General features: G+C 38.4%; 1 long non-coding RNA gene across 1 annotated transcript in view; it reads left to right on the forward strand.

Annotated features, from left to right (window-relative positions):
- The window catches only part of LOC114036907, a 27,808-nt gene extending 4,331 nt beyond the window's left edge, over nt 1-23,477 (forward strand). Inside the window, exons 2-4 of the long non-coding RNA XR_003568383.1 lie at nt 9,408-9,501; nt 21,651-21,683; nt 23,322-23,477. This is a non-coding gene — a long non-coding RNA (uncharacterized LOC114036907). The remainder of the gene's footprint in view (nt 1-9,407; nt 9,502-21,650; nt 21,684-23,321) is intronic.
- Nucleotides 23,478-24,386: the final 909 nt, after the last annotated feature.

Consider the following 24,386-nt stretch of genomic DNA (forward strand, 5'->3'; position numbering starts at 1 on the left):
TTCCTTCCTTCCTTCCTTCCTTCCTTCCTTCCTTCCTTCCTTCCTTCTTTCTTTTTCCATCCTTCCTTCTTTCCTTCCTTTCTTCCTTATGTTTATTTTCTTTTTAATCTTTATTTTCACAACTAACTGAAATTTAGCATTTCCTTCAACTTTGAGTGTAGGTAACAAACATTATTCTGAGAAGTGGTTTACTGGCTTCACCACATTACCAAAGGGGTCCATGACACACACATAAAACCAGTAAGAATCCCTGGATTAGTTCAACTGCAGCTTGAATTGAGATTGCCTTCTCCGGCATTTGTGACCTAAGAACACCCACTTTCTGCTTAAGGACCTTGGGTTTTTATCTCTACATTGTCCTTGATGGAGAGGTTGCTTGGAACCCACCCATAAAGAACATGAGTTAAAGTTATATGTTCCTTCTGTAAAATAAGGAAATGCTAAGACAGGGATCGTAATGCAACAAATGATTCAAATTCCAACAGAAAATGGGACAGTTGTGGTCACGAACCTTTCAGAAAGAAACAGGAAATGCTGCATGTCATTTTTCACATATTTGTGATCAAGACGTTGAGTCAATTAACATTGCGATTCTTTTTCCTTTTGGGAACTGATAGAAACAACCCTAGCTGATCAATTATAAATGACTTGAGCTCTCTGGCCTTATTTGGCCATCTGACTTAGATAGTGTGATCACTTTGGGAGTTTGTTACTGATGATTAGAGACCAGAGGAAGGATTAATCATTTCCCCATTCTTGCTTTGGAATCATGTAGAGATCTCATGGATAGTATCAAGGAAGCAATAATTAGTTTGGCACTCAGCTTCAACAAGGCTCAGTGTCTAGATCTGATTACCTATGGGTACAAGTGAGCATTCAGACTTTGGGTCAGCTCAGATGCCTGAAAAGTAGCTTTTTTCTGGAACCCTGACAATCCTAGTGAATAAACTTGTACAATTCCAGGCAATTCATCTGGAAAGGCTATTATGTAAACTAATGAGGGGCACCGCTGAAAATAAGTGCATATTTTCTGCACTAGGTCACTGTGTTCTAGTGAAGGAGCTGGCATTTCTTCATGGAGATATGTCCCTGCCACATGGCTGACATTTTCAAGCTTCACTCTCTTTTTTAACACTTCAATCCACTCTTGATTAATGAGCTTGGTTATCTTGAAGGTGGGGTGAGTTTGACCTGAGCTATATACTTGTATATAGCCTTTGAGTCAAAGCAGAACTTGTCACTTTTCTGATTCGTTGTCCCCATCCACTGATCCGGGAACTTGATTATCTGACACTCGGCAAGGCTAGTTTTACTAGTTCCCTCTTATGAGCGCACAAGAAGCACAACAGTTTCATTTACAATTTAGTGGAAACAGGCTGACTTGCACCTGCATTCATAAAACGTAATGATACCTTCATTGGAGAAAGTCTCTCTGAATTACAACACTGCCTTTAGTAGGGCTCCAGATGAGGTGGCTGGGGTGTGTTTCCCTACATTAGTGTTTCCTTTTCTGCCTCCTTTATCTGCACTACATGGCTTGCCTCTTATAGCTCTTTTCTGTTCCTATCATCTACTAACTGTCATAGTCTCTCTTTGATATTTCCCCCTGATGTCAATGCCTTAGTGAAACTGTCCACCCACAAATAGCTTTCACAATCACAGACTGTGAGAGTGGCCACTTAGCCAAGTCATGCCAGAAAGGAATCTATCTCTACGATCACATACTTGATGCATTCAGCCTCTCCTAGGAGACTTTCAAAGAAAGGAAAGTCTCCACCTCTCAAGGTTTCCCATTCCACTTTTGCATAGTTCTAATGTTTCTAAAGGTATTCTTGACATGTAGCCAAGCTTGACTTTTCTGTAAATTATACCCTTTGCTCCTGGTTTTGTCTTCTAGAACCAGACAGAACAAGGCCAATCCCTGTTCTATGTGACAATCCTTAAAAATACTTGAAGAGCTACAACTTCCTCTCTGAATCTTCTCTTCTCTAGGCTAACCAACTCAGCTTTTTGTAACCAATCCTCATATGACATGGTCTACCTGCACCCTGGTTGCTCTTGTCTGGACCCTTGCTAGCTTACTAATTTCATTACTAAATCACAGTAACCATAACTGAGCACAGTGCTTCAGATGGGGTCTGCTGAAGTCTGAATACCAGTGGACTTTCCCAGTCTTTTGCTTGGAAAGTTGATTGTGGCCAAATATAAGAATTTAGCTTTTCCTCTTCAGATTCAATTCAATGCTGTAGCTCAGGAGTCAGAAAACTACAGCTCACAGGACAAATCTAGCAGCTGTTGGTTTTTATAAGATAAGCTCAGAATAGTTTTTACATTTTTGAATGCAATAATATGGTATCTATACATGTATATGTGTATATATATATACACACACACATATGGACATATGTTTGTTTTGTGTGTGTGTGTGTCTAATTTTAAAACATAAGAACCATTCTTAACTCCTAGGCGATACAAAAATAGATAGCAGGTTATATGCTGATCACTGGTCTATCTTATTAAGATATTTTTGACTCTGTTATCTGATATATTAGCTCCCTTACCAAATCTGGTGCAGATTTCTTAAATGTACCATCAATGTCTTCATGTAAGTAACTGATAAAGAGAGTAGACAGCACAAGGCAAAGGATAGCCCTCTGTAGTGCTTTAACAGAGCCCTCTTGCCACATTGACTTTGAACCACTAACAACTACTCTTTCAGTCTTGCCATCCAACCAGTTTGGAATTCATCTGATTCTTTGACCATCTAATCCATGTCTAGAATGGGAATGTAGGAGATTCTTTATCAAAAAACTCTGATAAAATGTAAGGCAACTATAGCCACAGTATTCCCCCCATTTGCCAGTTTATCAATACTGTCAAAAAAGGAAATAAGGTTAGGCTATCCTTCTTGAAGAAGCCATGCTAATTCTTCATAATCCCCACTTTCTATTCTAGTTGTTCATCATCCGTCTCCTGAATGATTTGTTGTAGAATTTTCCCAGGAATCAAAGTTAAGCTCATTGGCCTGGATAGCTGCAGATTCCCTTCTCTTCACTTTTCTGAAAAGTGAGGTAATCTTTGCCTTTCTACTTGTCCATAATCTTTCACATATTACCAACCTTAGCTCAACCAGCATATTTCCTAGCTTTTCAGGACCCAATGATGCACTCATTTATTTGAATTCATCACAGGCAGCAAGGTGCACTCTTGCTGTGACCTTGCTTATGTTGTGTATCAACTCCATAAAAATAATTTTTTGGGGAGTCATTACATATTTCTTTCTTTTCTATTTGCTTCTTGAAGAATTTTTTCCTATTCCTTCAATTTTTTTCTATTTTTTCAAGGACCATGCAGTCAAATAGTAAATAAACACTTATTAAGAGCTTACCATATGCCAGGAAGTGGCATATGATAATCTGGAGAATTCTCTCCCCTCCCCACTTTCTTTTTTCCCCTTCCCCTCCCCTCTTCTCCATTCCTTTCCCTTTTTCTTCCCTTCCCCCTTCTCTTTCTTTCTCCTTTTGTTTTCCTTTCAAAATAATGTTGTTTGGGGACATGTTTTATTCAGCACTTTCTGACTTTTCTGAAAGGAAAAATGGTATAAGTTTTTTGTGTTATCTACAGGTCTTTTCTCTTTTTCATTTCTTGATCCCATATCCTATTTTCCAGAGCAGGTTTTATTTTTCCATCTCCCCTTGTGTCTTACTCTTTGAAGTCACTAGCTATTAAGTCAGATATTCACTTAGGTTGAAGGACATTGTCGTGGTCGTCATCAGATTTCTCTACTTTGCTACCCATTGTAACATATGTGTGATCTTCTCTAAAATGTTTGTTATAACTGATGAATGAGAGCAGCCAGTGTCTTATGAATTACTGGGTTTGAGTGAACGAAAAACCCAAATTCACTTTCTTTTTTATTTGCCTCTTAAAGTAGAACCTATGAATTATCCTTCCATTTGCCTGTAACTTCTTTCTAGGCCCTATTTCATATAGAGAGATGATGTCAGTGTGGGTGTGTTCCATTTCCTCCAGTAGACAATTCACTTATTGTTGGTTGGCCAAAGATTACTTATCAAAAGTACCAATGGAGAAATGAATGTTTGCAGATGGTCTAGAGGTTATTATTCTTAGCATTTTGTGTTCTCTTTTTTACTATCTTACCATCATCCCTATGGATTCAGAAGGGGTTCATTGGGGTGTACTCTAAGAATTTCTAGCTTAGATTGGTTGGCCAGAATTGACAAAATTGACAAATACTTGATAATTGGTTGTTCTCTAGGATTTTCTAGAAAAAAAGAGATAGAAAAAAAAAAGCAGAGGCATATAGGAGATTTTGGAAACACAGAGCATTATTATTCTAACACACTTTTTCCCTAAGAAAATGAGATTGGGGTTTTTTTGGGGGGGGAGGAGGGAGGGCAGAGTGGTATGAGAACATACACTATTTTAGCGACATGCTATTGACAATCAAATGAAAATCGCATGATGTGAAAAATTTTACAGTTGGCCAAATTATCAATAATCTCCCATTAATCAACCAACAAACTTTTATTAAGAGTCTCCTATATGCCAAATATTATGCTAAGTGTTGGCACAACAAAGGGAAAAAAGCAATAATTATTGTTCCTGCTTTCAGGGGGCTTGCATTTTGATGGGGGAAGTAGCATGCACATAGATGCATGCAAGATATATACAGAGTGGATACAATGCAGCCATAAAAGGGAAGACACTAATCACCAGGAGGTTGGGGGGAGGGGTGTCAGGAAAGGCATTGGAGGGGATAAATTAATTCATAATGGCTACAGTTGAAGACAATTCATAATTACCTAACATTTATAGAGCCAAGAGGGAAATCGTGTGAAAGAACAAGGTCATGTCACAACTTGCAGTGTTTTGAGAGCTCAGAAATAAGGCAACATGTTTCTTCTGCAGCCTTTGTCGGTGAGAAGTAATGGGAACAGATACCGGCAAGATGGTCTTAAAACGTGTTGATAGTTTGAATGGGATTTTAATAGGAGAAGCTTTAGTGCTGGTAATAAAGGCCAGTTTTATACCAAGCACATGTCTTAACTATAAACTATGTGGACTCCTGCTCATTGTCTTCTCAAAGAGCAGAAAAGGAAATACACAGCAATTGTATGGGAAGGATTAGGTGATGTATAAAAAGGACTTAGCTGGGGCTCTTGAAGACTACTTTAGACTGTCCCAAATCTTGGGGGGTTGTTAGAGACCTGTTTCTAACACCAGCACCCTATTAGGTTAGGTTGGATGTTGGGATGAAATGAGACACTTGCAAGGCACTGAATATTTTAACAAAGGTAGAAATTGACTTTGACCCAACAACAAGAATTATGAAGAAGAAGGCAGTGGTCTTGGTTCCTCTAGATGTGTGTCCCCCTCCCCCATTTTACCCCACTCTCTATTGGGACATGCATGTAGAGTAAGTAGGTCTTCTAGATATGGTGACTCATATAGTCTTAGGCAGCCACCAAATCTGAGAAGTACAGACTCCATGTGGCTGGGACTTTTTATGCCTCTGGATGACCAGGGAGCTGCATCAGGGAAACCAGGGCCAATTAGGTCCCTGGGCAGCTTTGTCCTGGGCCTTTGGCATGTTGGGTGTGGGGGTAGAGAGAAGGAAGCTTCATCAAAAAAGCTGAAGAGGATCAAGCCCCAGGGCCTCCTTTATCTTCTTTTTGGTAAGGTTTGCCCATGTTTTGTGTAAGAGGAAGGAAGTTCCATCAGAGAAACCCTGGTTTTATCACAGGGGTCCATCTTAATGAAGGTAGGGACTGGACATATTTGTGTTTCTTTCCTTTGGAGAAGCATGGAAGTTTTTCAATCCAATTCAATTTGATTCAATCAGTGTTACCTGTGTGATCTGGGAAAAGTCAGTTCATCTCCCTGGGCCTCGATTTCCTCATCTGTAAAAAGAAGGTTGGGATCAGATGATTCCTTCTAGCTCTGTGATCCTAATATCTTATTGCAGGACACAGTGCTAAGTCTTGTGAGAAATGCCAGTAACCTAGGCCAGGAAATAGAAGAGATTGCAGTTTCTATTGGTTAATCAGGTCATCAGAAATAGAGGCAAGAGTAGAATGATGCATAGCTGAACTTTACCCCTTGACATCAGAAGTAGTATGGCATAACAGAAGGAACACTAGGTTTGGAGCCAGAAGGCCTGGTGGAGAGACCTAGTTCTGACACATACTACCTCTGTGACCACAGACAAATCACTTTTCCTCTTGAATCTTACCTTCCTCAACTGTAAAATGGAACTGTCACTACTCAACAATAGTTATTATGATCACTACCACATAGAGTTAGTATTTAAAAAAATCTTTGTACAAGTGAAAGAATCTGTAATTTAAAAAGTCAATTTCATTGTCATATTTGTTTTTATATAACCTCCATCCCCCTCCCCCAGGCCCAGAGATCCATCATTTTAATAATAATTTTTTTTTAAAGAGAAAGGGAAAAACAACATTTTAGCAAAACCAATGAAAAGATGAAAGAAGTCTGATAGTATGGATAGTATTCCACATGATAGTTCCCCAAACTCTGCAAAGAAGCAAAAAAGATGCTTCCTTATACTATTCTTTGGGCATATTGTGACCTTGTTCACTTTAATTTCACATCATTCATTTTTAATTATTTTGTTATTGGGGTACTTTTCATTTATATTGTCACAGTCATTGTGTATTTTGTTTTCCTGATTCTGCTTATTCCACAGAACTTACAGTGTATCAGTTCAGATAACTTTTCCAATGCTTCTCTATACTCTCCAGAGTCATCATTTCTCACAGCACAGTTACATCCATGTACCACAACTTATTTCTGCAGTCATTTCCCAATCAACAGGCAACTACTTTGTTTCTAATTCTCTGCTACTGCAAAAAGCTTTGCTCTAAAATTTGCTATTTATGGGGACTTTATTTGTCCACTGCCATCCTTGGAGTATATGCCCAACAATGAGATCTCTATATCAAAATACACATTTTAATCATTTTATTAATGTAACTTCAAATTCTTTTCCAGAATGGTTGGACCAATTCACAGCTCCAGAAATTCTCATCTTTTGGCATCTTTGACCATTAAGGGGAATAAAACAAAAAGTCAGAATTATTTTGATTCGCTTTTTTTCTATTATTTCTGATTTATGGATTTTTTTTTCATATACTTGATAATAGCTTAAAGATTCAGGTTTTATCAACACAGAATTTTCCTGGTGTGACAACTTCCTCCTCCAGCACAGATTAAGCTCCTCTCTTCATGAATTAATAGACACTTCCTAGGGAGCCACTGGAAACACATAAGAGTTAGACAACTTCTCCATGCCTAGAGTAAGCGTTAGAGCCAATGTTCAAATCCAGGTACATTGCACCTGGTACAAATCCAGGTACTTGGTGATTTCAAGTATGAAATTATCATTTTAAATTTTAAAAAAGAAAAGAAAAAATACACATACATACACATATATGTACACATACATATACATATATACATGCATGTATATGTAAATGTAAAAGAAGAAAACACAGAACATAATGAAGAAATAACAATTTTTGAAAGAAGCCCAAGAAATAATCCCTCAAGAAGATAATAATTCCACAAAAAGTATTAGCAAAACCTCAGAGAGGAAAAAAAAATGGTTTGGTCACAAGGACTAAAAGAGTAGCTAGAAGTAAAGAAGCAAACAAGAAATTAGAACTCTTGAAGAAAAACAAAACAACTAGAAGGAGAATAAACAGTTTAGTAGAGAGGGAAGAAAACTGACCTACGTAGTAGATTTTTTTTTACAAAAAAAAAGAAAAAAGATGGTGTAATTATAAGTCAATAACTATACGAACCAATAGAAAAATATTTTAACAAAGTCAAAAAATAGGAGAAAATTTTAATTTTTAAAATTAAATAATTCTAATTTAATTTTAGTAATTTTAAATACAACTGATCTGGAAAATAGGTCCAAGAGATTTTCGTGTCTGTGTGTGTGTGTGTGTGTGTGTGTGTGTGTGTGTGTGTGTGTAGAATGAAAATTTTAATACATGAATATGGCAGTCATTAGATATGACAAGTACAACTTTATTCAATTCTGTCACAACAAACACCCTTTTAACAGACATCACTGTGTAACAACACAACAAAAATTCTGAGTCTCCACTTGTGATTGTGATTCACTCAATTTATATCACATTTCATTAAAACAAAATTCAATCCCTTGAAAACTATGACCAAACCAAAAACATGGGCATCATATTTCAAGAAATCAAAATAAAACTGCCTAGATCTAGTAGAACTAGAAGACAAAGAATCCACCTAACCCTCCCTGAAAGAAATTCTAAATTGAAAACAACCAGAAATGTCATAGCCAAAATATGGAGGTTCCTTGTCAAAGAGAAAAATATGAAGTAGCCAGAAAGAATTAAACTGCAAAGGAATCTTATAAGACTGTATTGCAACTATAATAAAAGAGAGCAAATGATATATGATGATCCAAAATATAAAAGCTTAATATCCAAGAATAACTCACTCTGCAATACTGAGTATAATCTTATAAAAGGAAAAATGGACCTTCATTACTCAAAGTCAATCAACCATCATTTATTAAGCACTTACTATGTGCCAGGCATTGTATTAAGTGCTGGGAATACAAGTACAAGTTGAAAGAAAAGCCTTCCCTCAGGGAACCTACATTTTAAGGGTGGGGTGTGTGTGGAGGGGAAGCCAATACATAAAGGGAAGTTATAAGTGGGGCTGGGGGAAAGATAAAGAAGGGCTACTTTATAGTAGACAAAGTCAAGAATGCAGTAGTCTGGAGAGGAATGAGAATTGGTTGACTTGGGTGCCCTCCTAATGTGAAGGTTGTGGGAGGAGCCATCTGGTCAGAGGGAAAGACCCATGGGAGTGGACTGTACTTCCAATGTGTGATTTACCTGGCTGGAGTGAGGCTTCAGAATGAAAAGCTGGAGCATGGTATATGAAGCCCCAAGTACAGCCTGGAGAGGATTGAAGAATTGTTGAGTATAGCCTGGAGAGGAACAAGGAATTATTAGGAATTCCTCTAGTAGAATAGTGGAATGTTAAGCATCCCCATTAAAAAAGCCCAGAGCTGAGTCGAAACTGTAAAGATGAATGTAGAAAGATAAACGTGAGTGGCTAAGGGATAATGAAGTGCTTACATTCTCTGTGTCTTCTACTTCCTGTCTGAGTGAATGAATCTCTCTGGGACTTATTTTCTCATCCATAAAATGAGGGGGATGGATTAGATCATCTCAAAGGCTCATTTGAGCCCTAAATCTGTGATGCTCGTTTGTTGAAGTTTTGGACATTCTACCTGTGAGATTATGGGCTTCTCTTCTTGTCCTCAGTTTTCTTATTTGTTGAAGATTCATTATTTTCTTCTTTAGATCGATGGCATTAGTTCTACACTGAAAACTCTTAAGTATGCTGTGGGGAAAGTGAGGACAAGCACTCCTATGTAGATTTCTTCCCTCACCATCAGTAAGTACTTTGTTCTTTTTACCCTCCCATGCTTTGGAGGTGGCTCATTGTGACATGAAGGTAAATAAACACAAATAGGAATTCTTGACCGAGTTTCTATTGACCATTGAAACTCCAGAGGGCGGAAGAGTTTGTAGAGATTATAATCCATATCTTTGGCTCTTAAAGGTTTTCCATGTCTGTGCCCCATTTCCAGTGTTGGTATTGCCAAATGTCACTATGGGATGGGATGTTCCAGGGAGAAATCAGAGGAAAGCTAGGCCTTTCTCTTGACTCCAGGAACTGGGCTTCAAGAAATAAGATTTCAGACCAAATGATGTCAACGTTGTGATAAAATGCAAACGGCTTACGATAAATGGAAATGCCTGCTATGGAGTCAATATTCTTGGACAAAGCCAAGTTAGGTAAACATTTATGCTGTGCAAGGCACAGGAGTTCAATAATAATTGCTCACGTTTGTATATCTGGCAAAGCACCTGACATATATTTTCTCTTTTCATCTTTAGGACAATCCTGAGAAATAGGATATACAGACATGGTGATTTCAGTTTTAGTGATTAGGAAATTGAGCTGTAGGGAGATGAAAGAATTTAGCAAGGAATATAGAGTTGGTGAGAGGTAGGCTCATAGATTTCTATCTAGAAGGAAACTTAGTGATTATGTAGTCCAAGCACAGATGAGGACTGTGAAGTGAAAGTGACTTTTAGCTTAAGTCACTCAGGTAGGAAGGAACAAAGCCAAGATTTGAACTAAGGCCATCTATCACTAAATTCAGGGCTCTTTCCAAAACCCAGGTTATCTGATTTTCATATAGAACTCTTTCTATCCAGAGGTAGCCATGGAGTACTTAATAGAGAGCTGGCCTTGGAGTCAGAAAGATCTGGCTTCAAGTTGCTCTTTTGACATAAAATGGTGGTGTGAACCAGCCTTCTCCACCATGCTCCAGAAACCCCTTCATTGTGGAAGATGACTCCAGCCTCAGAAGACTGTGCAGCCATCCATCTGACTGGATGGCTCCTTCTAGAACCTCCATTTGAGGATGGTACTTAGGCCAGTCATGTCAACATTCTAGATTTTACAAGGAGTGCCTGATACCCCTGTCATCTAATTCTTATGGAAGACGGCAACTCATTTACCATACTCTTCTTTTAAAATCTTCATTTACCTGTCAAGTTCTTCTTGTGCCAAATGAGAGTTGGTCCTCTTTTAGTATCAGTTACTATTATGATTTTTTGATAGGTAAACAACCTCTAGCTATTTCTCACTAGGCTGTAACAGACTTCTCTACCATCCTCCCCTCCTCCCATTTTCACATTACTTTTCTGTGTCATCTTCTCACATTAGGATGTAGTTCCTTCAGGACAGGAACTGACCTTTTGTTGTATCTGTATTCCCAGAATTTAGTATAATGCCTGGCATGTAATAAGTGCTTCAGAAAAACACATTCGTTTGTCGTTCTCGAGGTAATTGTCTAAGATTATAAATTGCAGAGAAGGTGCTGATCTGCATTGGTAGATGGAGTTTTTTCCTTGTCGGTGAGTTCCATATAACAATGAAATCACAGGCCAGGTCTTTCTATGAGCCTATGCTTCTTTCTTTTAGGACCTCTTTCCTTTAAGAGGAAGCAAGTGAGGGTGGGAGGAATCCTTAGGTGAGGTTTGTTTTACAAGTGAAAGAAATTGCCCCATTTTACTGGAGATCCTGAAACAGTATGTAGGTAATTTCTGCTTTCCATGAGCACTTTCTAGAACTCAGGGGAAGGCTTTTCAATGGCCTGGGGGTAGGAGTGATGGCTAGTGGGTGGTTTGTTTGGGTGATTTTAAATAAAAGAGCTGGTTAGTCAGCCTGCCTTTGTCTGGAAGAGGCCATTAAGTCTGATGACAGGACCTGTCAGTGCCTGAAGCAGGACCACAGAATGGAAGGTGTAGTTAGATGCTTATAAGTAGAATGAACACCCATCTCTCAGGACCTGACAGAGGCACGGCCTTGTCAATGGCTTTAAAAGTCAATTTAGTTGGACAATAGTAAAATTCTACCTTTAAGGTGACCAGGGCTTTTATTGAGCATTGATGTGCAGATGGTGCTGGTCTACAGAATATATAGTGCTGGATTTTATAAGGAACTACAGATACCCTTGGAAGAGGACAACATATGTATCATACCCTTCTTCCTTTCAAATCTTCCTTTGCTAGTGAAGCTCTTCTTGAGTCAAGTGAGAACTAGCATTCTTTTGGTAGCAGTTATTGTATTTTATTTTATCTTTTGATAGATAAATAACCTCTATCTTTTTCTAGCCTGTAATAGCTAGATGGAGGCTTCTTGGTGAATAATGATTTTGCCTTTTTCTCTTGAGTTTTCTTCTAGAGTTCAGAAGGTTCAGAGACACATTTCCCTTCCCCTATCCTTTCCCATCATGAAGAACATTAACAAATTACAGCAGAAGCACAAAGGCACTGGGTGATTTGTGCTTTAATGTGGTCTGAGAGGAGAGTTTAAGGATGCAATTCCTGAACCCCAACCCTCTGTGTAGAAAAGGAGAGAATTCTCTAGGCAGCCCGAGACTAGACGCTGGCCTTCTAGCAGAGATTTCCTGGGCATCACCAGCTTTGAGAGTTGTGTCATGTCACATCCCAAATTAAAGAGGTCCTCTGTTCAAGATTTTAGGCATCAAATCTCCTAGAGAAAAGATTTCCTGATGTAGCATGTCCCTTGGAGAAAGTAGGGGGCAGTCCATGTTATTTCTGGGTGGTGGCCCACTCAGAAAAAAACAACATTTACTTGAACGGTGCAGATTTGATGAGGAGTTTGCTTGTTCAGCAAACTTTAGAATATGTTTACCTTTCAAGGGAGTTTAAACTTCAAGGTAATATTACCATAATATTCTTTGGAAAAGAAGGACCCTAGGATTACAGTGAACTCAAGTTCAGTTCCCTTGCATGACAAAGCTTATGGTTTATTTTGAGTGCTTTATGTTTCTATACTTGTTTATAAGCTCCCGAGAGATCTTGTCATTTTATGTATTTTTCTTCAGGGAGAAAGAAAAGTTGCACCGCCCCCAGTTTCTTTCTTTCTTTCTATTTGTTAAAGTCAGGCAACATCAATTTTTGATGCTATAGAAGGGCCATATGAGGTAACAAATTAGACAAGATTACAAAGAGAAGCTGATCTGAGAAGGAAGCTTAAAGAAATGATTTATACTCCCCTAATTAGACAAGATGATTTCACTCTAACGTGACTATAATCACAGGCAGGATTGAGCCTTTTAAGCTTCGGGAACTTGTTTTGAGCTCAATGAATGTCCAGAAGTTGAACTGTTTATTTGAAACTAATTGGAATGCCTTTGACTGAGAAACTTGAAATTCAGGTAAATTTCATGGTTTCCACAATGATCTCTCAGTTTCCTGCTTTGGGCCAGGTTAGAACAATTAGAGACCATAATTTCTCTTACTATTTTGCAGTTATCTGCTTTGTTCTGGCATCTGATGTAGGCCATCTGAATTCACACTGGTTTTGGATGAGGTGCTGACTGACAGTGAAATGGTCACATCTACCAGGCACCTAGCCCTTATCACAAAATAACAGAACAGTTTTCAAGTCTTCTGATGCCCACAAATGGATTAACTCAATTAGGAATAGCCCTGAATTCCCTTTTCAGTCTGAATGGCTATACTAATCAATGGATGAACCAACCAACAAGTATTATGGGCCAGACACCAGGCTAGGTACTGGAGACACAAATACACTGAATGAAATAATTCTTATTTTTAAGAAACTTACATTCTAGTAGAACACATAACAAGTACATATATAAGTATCTACCATGTCAATACAGATAAATCTTATTTGGGGGGAAAGGGCACTAGCACCTGAGGTGATCCGAAAAAGTTTCATGTAGAGGTTGATCCTTGAGATGGGTCTCAAAGGAAGAGAGAGGTTCTGTGAAACATAGGAAGTAAGAAACAAGTATTTATATAGTGCCTACTGTATGCCAGGCACTATGCTAGGTGTAATACTCATGCTGAAAGGTAGCTACTCTTATTATCACCGTTTTTACAGATAAGGAAACTGAGGTAGAGTTTAATTGACTTGCTCATTGCATGTAGCTAGTTAAATGTCTGAATTCAGATTTGAACTCAGGTCTTTCTGACTCCAGTCCCAGCATTATATACATTACCCCACTTAGTTGCCTCTAGTAAGAGATGAGGAGGGTATGTATTCCAGATACGCCAATGCAAAATAAGCAAGATGGAGGAGAGAACATAGTATATGAGGAATGGTCTGCAATAATTCCAAGTCTTTTTACTTCCTGAGGTCATCAAATTTCAGGGAAGGTGGAAGTAAGAAGCACAACTTAGCCAGCCACTTGGTGACCCTTTAATAATGAAAGCCAGCCTAGCCCCCTTCCCCTAGCCTTCTTTGAAGTAGCGGGGGGCCTGGAATAGGTTGATCAGGTTTACAATAAACCCATTTTACATCCTTAGGAAGCGTACTCATAGTTTTGTGCTATAACCAAGACAGGTATGTGGTGCAATGGATAGAGCACTGGGCCTGGGGTCAGGAAGACCTGAGCTTAAATCTGCCTTCACATCTGGGCAAGTCACTTCACCTCTGTTCGTATCAGTTTCCTCAACTATAAAACAGGGATAATAATAGTATCTACCTCCCAGGGTTGTTTTGAGGATCAAATGATATTTGTAAAGCACTTGGCACAGTACCTGGCACATAGTAGGTGCTATAGAAGCACTAGCTATTATTATTATTATTATTGTATCTCAGGTTAGTAGTATTGTTTATTTACTCTCCTGAATGAAGTTTCATGGCTATACAGCAATCAGCTGTTGATAAAGAAGCATCCCTAAGACTCTTTGGAACATTCATAGAATAGGATCATAGCCCCATGGGTCACTGGGAGGCATCCCATTCTTTGAGATCCCTGAGAAGAAGATACTTATTTCCTTACATGTGTATATGGTTCATAACTATTTTGGGGCCCCTATCATATATACATATATGTATATAATGACATTTTATAGTAGGTTAAGTCTGGAGTATTCATGGAATTCCTGAGCAGATCCCTGTTCCAGATATTTTATGAGTCATCATTCACTCTGTCATAACTCATGAGCCCCCATTGTTGTGTTTCCTTTTACTAGGTCAAAGAGAGGATATATTGGTTCAAAGCAAAAAATCATTTATGCAGCAATATAGTGAAACAAGTGATAGTAGAACAAGTGATAAGAAAGATCTTTGATATGTATTGCGTGATCTTTCACTTCTGCATAAAAAGTGTTGGGGGGAGGGGTCAGAGAGGTGGGGGGAGGGAAGAGGAAGACACACACAAGGGACACATATGACCAGGGAAATGGATGACAGTCTTAAACATGTAGGAAACACATGTAACCAGGGCAACACATGCCTTTGACGTTGGAAAGTACTTAGACCTCACGCTCATATCGTCTTGAGTTCCCTGGCCCTTCCTTCCTGTAAGCTGCTGCTGCTCTCTGCTGCCACCTGCTGGCCCATAGCTGTGATGCAGCTTCTTCTTTGAGCGGCTGCAACAGCTCAGGGCCTCAGTTGAAAAAACTCACATTTCAGCTGTTTGGAAACTTAGGCCCCAACTAGTTTCACTCAATCAACAATCTAGAAAAGCCGTTACATTTGTTATTTTGAACTCCTATTCTCCTGTTAATACACAGACATGTCTCAGCATGAACTCCTGGTTTTTTTAAAGTGTAGAAATTCCTTGAAATTCTTTTCTACTTCTATAGCACCTAATGGCCATCTAAGATCATCTCATAACTAGGAGAAAAAGACTGAAAGGGGCTGGTGACCTTTGTCCTGTTTGCCCCTAAAAATTTTGGGGGTACTTCCTATATCCGCAAATTAAAATTCCGTCAAAATTATTTTTAAAATTTGAGGGTTTTGAGTAAAATTCAAAAATTTTGGTCTGTATCATCCATGTTGACTATTTTGACAAACTGAGTCACCTGGTACTCACTGTGTAAGCCTCTTATGAATTACAAGAGATTGTTGAGCCATAGAGGTGGGGTAGTCATAGTGCAGGATAATGAAAATCACCCTAGAAAATCACCCTGCTCTTTCCTGTCTCTGCATCTTTCCTGGTGTTAAGAATTATGGCCGTGAGGGCCAAAGGCAGCAGACTGACTGATTTTTGCCAGAAATCAGAAGCAACTGAAAACCCTGTTAAACCATCAAGCTTTTTATATGGCTGTATAAAACACAACATTTCACAGTTAAATTCCGACTTTATCTTAACTGAGTTTCCTCTGCTGACCAAGGATCATAATTTCCCACTCCAAAAGCAAAGTTATGAAATAAATACAGAGTGACACCGTTAAATATCTAATTGATGGAAGTGGAAGTGTTTCAAACAAAGTTTCCTGAATCATCATGGATACATAAGAACAGATTTATTGTTATTTCTTATTTTGTACACAGAGATAAAAATCATCGTATTAAAGTGAAACGCTCACATTTCAAAGAGGAATAGGGACACAATTGCTTTCTCCCAGTACGTGAAGGTCTGTTACGTGGAAGAGGAAATATTTGTTCTACTTGGTTCCAAAAGGCAGAATAAAGAGGAATGAATGGAAGGTGCAAAAAGGCAAATTGAACCTTGATGTCAGGATTTTTTTTTTTTTTTTAGCAATTAAAGCCTTCCATAAATGGGATGGTCTTCAGAAGATGATGAGTTTCCCTTCAGTGGTGGTCTTCAAAGAAAGGCTAGATTACCACTTTTCAGTCACGTTATAGAGGGGATTCTTTTCAGGTATGAATTGAGCTAGATGTTTTCTAAGATCCCTTTCAGCTTTGAGATTCAATGATTCCATTCCTTATCGGTAGATAAGGCAACTGATGTCTAGAGAGGTTAAGTGACTTGTCCAGGGTTCTAATGGCTGCCATTTAGAAATTCAAGCTGTTCTAATGGCTCTCTTTCTATCTCTTTCAAAAGCCCATGCTTGCATGTAGTGGATTTTCCTGTACCTTTTCTTCACTGAACCCTAGATTAAGCATGGCATGAGTCTTCATAAGGAATTGGGAGACAATATGTACTTCCTGCTGCTTTCTTGGGTGTCCAATGGAGACAGATAGCCAGTCTACATTCCATGTCATTTTTCCCACTTGCTGCAACTGGCATTGCAGTTGAGTGGGCCGAGGAGAAAGAAGTTCTGACACAGACCTAATAAAACTGTGAGGGTCATGAAATGACCTGGAACACTATGACTTAGAGCGTATCCATAATGGCATAAGGGAGTATGGACCAGGCCTGATTAGAGATGCCCCACCATAGTGTGGCCAGTTATGGGTGTGCCAACCTCCAGCATTCTCTCTTCTCACTCTGACCCCAGTGGCTGCTGAGGTAAGCTCAGCGAGCTCTGCAGCCTGAAAAACCTTCCCTGATTCATTTTTTCCTTTATCTTCTATCAGCTAGGAGGAGGTGTACAAGGACAAAGGGTCAAGGACTATTATTGGTGGGTTCTTTCAATATCTATTTTGTTCTCTGGTTCTAAGCTATCTGGGCAGTTTTTCTTTATAATTTATTGAAATATGTTATCTCAGCATGTTTTTATTCATGGCTTTTAGGTAGTCCAATAACTATTAACTCTCCTCAATCTATTCTTTAATTTTTTCATATACATATATAATTTCATTAAATATTTCCCATTAATTACTTGTAAAAAATTAACAGTTTTTTAATTTTGAGTTTCAAATTCTCTCTCTCTATCGTCCCTCCTCCTTCCTTGAGAAAGGAAGCAATTTGATATTGATTATACATGTGAAATCATGCAAAGCATATTTCCTTATTAGCCATATTGCAAAAGATAACAAAGACAAAAAAAAAACAAGAAAAAAGTTTAAAAAGTATGTTTCAATGGGCATTTAGAGTTCATCAGCTCCCTGGAGGTGGATAACATTTTTCATCATGAGTCCTTTGGAATTGTCTTTGATCATTGTCTTGATCAGATGAGCTACGTCTTTCACAGATGATCATCCTTACAATATTGCTGTTACTGTGTACCGTGTGGTTCTGCTCACTTCACTTTGCATGAGTTCATATATGTCTTCACAGGTCTTTCTGAAAGAATCCTGCTCATCATTTCTTATAGTATTCCAATAGTATTCCACCAAAATCATGTATCACCACTTGTTCAGCCGTTCTCCAACTAATGGGTATCCCATCAATTTCCAATTCTTGTCAACATAAAAAGAACTGCTGTAAGTGTTTTTGTACAGATAGGTCCTTTTCCATTTCTTTTATCTTTTTTGGAATGCAGACCCAGTAGTGGTATTTCTGGGTGAAAGGTTATGCATAGTTTTAAAACCTTTTGAGTGTAGTTCCAAATTGTTCTCCAGAAAGGTTTTATTAGTTCACAACTCCACCAACAGGGTCGTTAGTGTCCCAATTTTCCCATACCCATCCACTTCAACTTTTGTTATTTTCCTTTTTGGCCGTGTTAACCAATTTGATAGGTGTGAGGTGCTACCTCAGAGTTGTTTTAATTTGTGTTTCTCTAATCAGTAGTGATTTAGAACATTTTTTCATGTGGCTATTGATAGCTTTGATTTCTCCCACTGAAAACTGTTCATATCCTTTGACCATTTAACAACTGGGGAATGGCTTTTCTCCTCCTCCTCCTTTTCCCCTTCCTCTTCCTCCTCTTACTCCTCCTTCTTCATAAATTTGGCTCAATTCCTTATATATTAAAAAAAAATGAGGCCTTTATAGAAACTTGCTGCATTTTCCCCTGTTTTCCTTCTAATTTCAGCTGCATTGGTTTTGTTTTTGCAAAAGCTTTTTCATTTCATGGAATCAAAATTATCCATTTTATTTCCTGTCATCCTCTCTATCCCTTGTTTGGTCATAAACTCTTCCCTTATCCATAAGTCTGAGAGGTACATTTTCCCTATGATTTTTTTTGGCTTTGTTTTATTGTTTCTTGATGTGTTTTAGAGTGATTAGCTTCCAGTTTCCCAGTTCTAAACTCTAAGGCATTATTTTCTTCAGTGAGCTTTTATACCTTTTTTTTTTTCAATTGGCCAATTTTGCTTTTTAAGGAATTATTTTCATCAGTGAAATTTTGCATCTCTTTTTCCATTTGGCCAGTTCTGTTTATAAGGTATTTTCTTCAATATTTTTGTGCCTCTTTTACCAAGCTGTTAATTGTATTCCTTTGCTTTCATTTCCTTACCTAATTTTTTTTCTTGACCACTCTTATTTGATTTTGAAAATAAAAATTTTAAACTCTTTTAGAACTTTAAAAATTCATTTAGAATTTGGGAATTCTTGTTAGGCTTAATGTCCAATTCACATTTTTTTGAGGCTTTGCTTATAGCTCTTCATACTTCATTAGCTATCCAATACCCTGCCAATGTGTTTCTGTGTACAAAACCAGCCCCCAGTAATTAAACTTTTAGATCATAGAGATAACCATTTACTTAGCAATAAAGTTCTTCCCAAGCTGGCTCCTTCCTAACTTTCTAGTCTTTGTATACCTCGCACCCTCCCTGAACTCTATGATCCAGGCAAATTGGTCTGCTTGGTATTTCTTGCACAAGATGCCCCATTTCCCATCCCTGTGTTCTTGCTCTAGCTATTCTCCATGTTTAGAAGGCTCTCCATCCTCAGCTCTGCCTCTTAGAACCCATGGCTTCCTTTAAGACTTTGCTCACACTCTCCCTTCTGCTATACCCCTGCTGGTCACACCCCCTCCCCTTCCCAGGGTCCCCAGTCATCACCTCTAAGTCTACCTTCTAGCTATTGTGTTTGTATCCTGAATGTACCTATATCCATGTTGACTTTCAATTAGAATGTAAACTCTTTTTACTTTTCTTTGTGCCCTTCACACTCAGCACAGTGTCTGAAATATAGTTAGTGCTAAATAAATGTTTGTTGTTATTTCTTTGATTAGTTGATTTAGAATTTGAAATATTTACTCCAGAATGTATTGATTCATTTTATTTGGCAAAGTTGTAGCTCTCTGCAATAAATAATAAACAGATAAATGCATAGATAGATAGATAAATGCTTGTGATTCACTGTAGTCTCTCAGCCAGTCAGCCCTTCCTTCCTATCCCCATCTGACAAAGCCTAACCATAGTAACACAAAAATAAAACTGATAAATTAGGGCTAGTCAGTTAATAGATATTGATTAAGTGCTTACCATGTACCAGGAATTGTACTAAGTGCTGGGGACAAAAAGAAAGACAAAAGATAGCCCCTGCCATAGAGAAGCTCACAATCTCATAGTGAATGGTGAAGTGGGGATCACTTTGTATTGTTGTCCTGTTCATATACTTCATTTCATAGGCTGGGAAACTGAAATCTAAAGAGTGCATGTGACATCTATAGCTTCTTGGTGGCAATGGCATGACCTGGTCTCCTAATTTCTATACATTTCCTGTAAGTCACTGGCCCAGTGGATGAATACGTATTAACATGGGGTCCACTGGTCTATGGATAGATTTCAGAGAACCCATGAATGTAGATGCAAAAAACTGCATCTTTATTTCTACTAACTTCTAACTGATCAGTTGGAATTTCTCTCAATTATTTAAAATCATTATTTGGAGAAAGCATCTGGAGATGTCACCAACCTGCCAAAGGGATCCATGACACAAAAGGTTTGCAGTCCCTTGGTTTTGTGAATTGTAAGTTGAAGTTAAAGTGAAAACCTGTATTCAGTCCCACCTCAGATGCTTGATTTCAGATGTTTAGATGTCTCAGTTTGCAATCTGCAAAATGAGAATAGTAATACCTGCAGTTCCTACCTCAGAGGGTTGTCATGAGTCTCATCACGGAATATGTGCCCAGTGCTTTGTAACTTTTAGAGTGCTGTGTATGACTCAGCGATGAGTATTCTTGCACAAATTCCCCCCACTATGCAATTAACACTAGTCCTCAAGCTCCCTTGTTCTACTCAATTTTGTTCCCCTGCAGAATGCTCTATGTCTTGTGTGTGTGTGTAAGCACGAGTACATGTGTGTGTAAAACCTTAAGAACGCTGCCTCTCACCTTCTTTTGTTCCACTGTTTTTTTTTTCTTTTTTTGATGTGCTTTTGTGATCGGTTGTCATGCTGGAAACCCGTCATTTCCTTCTGGCTCAGGGGGACTTTGCTGCTGGCCTCTTCTCTTTGGAAACCATCTTCTGTCGCATGCTTTGACTTCAGGCTACTCCAGGTGCTTCCTAATAACAACCCGTATGTTGGAGCTGGTAGAGATTCAGCACTGTTCTTCCTCAATGGGAAGAAGTCATTTTTGAGGCAGGTCAAAAACTTTCAACGCATTTAAAAAAAAATTGGGATCCCTAACCTAGCACAATGCCCCCAACAGAATAAGCTTGTTGATTAGTTGACAGAGCTTTAAGCTGTCTCTTAGTCTATCTTCCCATTGGAAGAGGTTTTGGGCCACCACCCTTCCATCTTAGACAGTTTACTTTTTTCCAGACAGAATACCTTTAATTTTTTTAATATGCGTTTTAAATGAGCTGAATTTTATTTGTACTTTTGCTCTATGTCTATGTAACACGAAAGAGGAGATGATTAGAAAGTAGGAAGTAAATTAAAATAAACAAATGACCATATCTCTTCTGAGAGAAATTTATCTCTACATTAAATCCTCCCCTTCTCCAAATCTTAGAATATTCCAGAATTTTATAAGGTAGAGAGGACCTTAGGTGTGATTGAGAGGTGGGGGTGGGGGGGAGAGAGAGACAGAGAGAGACAGAGACAGAGAAATGGGAACAGAGACGGAGACAGAGACAAAGGAAAAAACGGAAGACACAAAGCAGAAAACAGAGGGACAGGACAAAAGTAGCAAGGGGAGAAAGTTGGACAAATTCACTCAGAGGGACAGGTAACTAAACACAAAGAGAGGGAGGGAGAGGAAGAAAGAAGAAGAAGAAGAACACGAGACAGAGCGAGAACAGAAGATCTGGAGGCCTCGAGCATTAGTTCTGTTTCTTCTTGTTGCTTGAATGCTACAAATGCTGTTAGTTCCAAATGATTAGATCAGTGCTATTGGTCTGAATAGCTTTTCTTGTAAAGTTCTATTCTCTCAATTTTAATCATTTATCATAATTATTTTGCTTTTTAAAATACTCTGTGCTCCTTTTTTGCTTTTCTTTAGAGCTACACTGCAGTGGTCCAGAGCATTGAAAATGTGAGTAAAATGTGGATAATAACATTACTTTCAAGAAAAAAAAATCTTAGAATTCCTAGGGATCCTCCGGTTGTCCCTTCTACAAAAGGCCTTTCCCCTTTCCTCTACTTGTTAGCTTCTCAGTTACTCTGAATTTACTTTTTATATAAGTTATAGTTATTTGCCTGTTTGCATGTTGTACCCCCATGAGAATGTGAACCTTTTGGAGGCAGAGACTTTTTTTGGTCATTTTATCCTATCCAAGGCAACTGCTTGTTGAAGTGAATTTCTAGGTTTTTTGGTTTTTCCTCCTTTCACCCCTTTTTCCCTCCCTTCCATCCTTCCATCCTGCTTTCCTTCCTCCCTCTCTGTAGTCCCTTCCTCTCTCCTTTTCTTCCTCTTTTCCTTCCTTTCCTCTTTCCTTCTTTCCTTTCTTCGCTTTTTAGAGGTAGATTGACAAAGTGGCAAAATGCTGGATCTGGAATTAGGAAAAACATGGGTTCTAATCCTGCTTTGGGCACCTAGTATGCATGGGATTTAAAGTTCCTATGCCTCAGTTTGCTCCTTCTAAAAATGAAGATAATATCATGACATAAAGTTGTGGTAAAGTTTAAAATTATATCTGTATCTACATATCTACATATATGTATGTCTGTATGTTTGTGTGTGTTTTGCAAACCTTAAGGTGCTATATACATCAGATATTGCTATAATTTGGTTATCAGCTCTTTAGAATGGTCTTTAAAAATAAAATAACCTCTTGGATGAAAAGCTTTGATGTGGGGGTCCTCCAAACCTCTGACCTCTTACTATGGTTTGTGAACATTATTATGGGATAACTGCTCATTATGAGTTAACTTCTTAACTTGATGAAAACTTCCAACAACTTGCAACAATGCTTTATGTATATGTACATAGTGAAATAGGCCATATAATATATTATTTCATTTGATCTTCACAATAACCTGGGAAGTAGATGTTAATAGTATCCCCATTTTACAGATGAGAAAATGGAGCAGACAGGTATGATTTGCTGAGCATCACACAACTAGTGAGTGTCTGATGCTGGTTCTGAAATTAGGTATTCTTGACATCCAAGACTGTCTTTACTGTGCCATCCAGCTCCTCCATATGCATCTGAATGCTGGTGAAGCATTCATTGTACTTATTTTGACCTTCAAATGAGCATTTTCAACTATCACACTAAAATGAACCCAACAATGAAAAAGGTGATGTGATATAACAGAGAGCTGGACTCAGAGTTATGTTGGTTTCTATCTGTTTATTTATTTCTCCCAGTACAAATGGGCAAGAGAAATAAGGCCTGGGTTCAGGGTCTGCCTTCCCTATGTGCCATTTGCATTACCCTCAGCAAATCATAATCTCTCAGCATTCTAAGCAACTTTCTTAGAGTGTAAGTTAACAGAGAGGGTGCCCCTCTCGTAGAGGAAACACCAAACTGGCTACTCCCTGTAGTGATGAAATCACAGATTGGGGAAGAAATAAAGATCTCCAACATCTGTGCTGTGAAATATATGTCTTTTGGGTCCTGGCCTTTTGGATGTTTTATTTTTCCTAGCTGTATCTGGTTCCAATTCTCCTTAGTGAATTGGCCTGCAGTATTTTGTTTGTTTATTTGTTTTGGTTTAATTTTTCTAGAAGAGATCATCTGTTGCCCAGACCATGGACTCAAAGCCATTCCAGTCATGTTGGATGGGACAGAGTCTATATTTTTCTGCCCTGAACTTGGAGAGCCCAAGGTCATCGTGAAGAAGGCATGGGAGGTGGGCTAGGGGAAGAGTCTGACAGTGAAAAGAGGACAAAAGAATAAACACAAATTTAAAGCGATTGTGAATGTTGCTGTCAACTTTTGTTATTTGCAGACTTTTTAGATTATCCTCTGCCAAGGCAAACAAAATAAGAGTTATGTAACTTTAACAAGTCATTAACCAGCTCATCCTATTTGTTTCCAGAGCCCCTACTAAGCTCCTTTTTCTGTATGTGTATAGAGACATGGATTTTATTGTCATTGTTGAGATCTTTATATATATATATATATATATGTATATATATGTATATATAATTGGTCAGTTGCTTTGTAGTTCTTTCCTTTCTACTTTCTTCACTGTATGTCACTTCAGGTAAGGCTTCTAATATTTGTTCAGTCTTAGTACTCATCATTTCTTGTGCCAGACAACTTTTCATTCAATTCACATATGCTCATTTGTTTAATCACTTACCAAATAGTTTTTTCCTGACTGTGCCACCACACCATTCAAGAAATCTCTGGCATTTACATCCTTTATAATGTGACTCTACATGATCATTCATGGCTGGATAAAGACTACTGCTCAACCTCACCCACTTTAAGTTCCAACCCAAATGGCCTGCTCAATGGGCATTCCCTCACATGACATTCCGCCTCCTGCCTTCATGCAGTATCCTAGGCTTTCACGCCCTGCTTGGGCTGTCCTTCCTCCCCGCTTCTTCCTCTTGGAATCATTACCAACTTTCAAGTAGCACCCTCTATAGGAGGCCCGATTGGCCAGTTGTTAGAATGTTGGACGTGGTATCAAGATGACCTGACTTCATATACCACCTCAGAGGCTTACTTAGTTGTGTGATCTTGGGCAAGTCATTTAAAATTTTTCAGCCTCAATTCCCTCTTCTGTAAAATTGGGATAAGAGGAATACCTCTCTCATGGGTTTTTGTTTGGATCAAGT

The sequence above is a fragment of the Vombatus ursinus genome, unplaced genomic scaffold (assembly GCF_900497805.2).
Source record: "Vombatus ursinus unplaced genomic scaffold, bare-nosed wombat genome assembly UNPS02010193.1, whole genome shotgun sequence".
NCBI lineage: Eukaryota > Metazoa > Chordata > Mammalia > Diprotodontia > Vombatidae > Vombatus > Vombatus ursinus.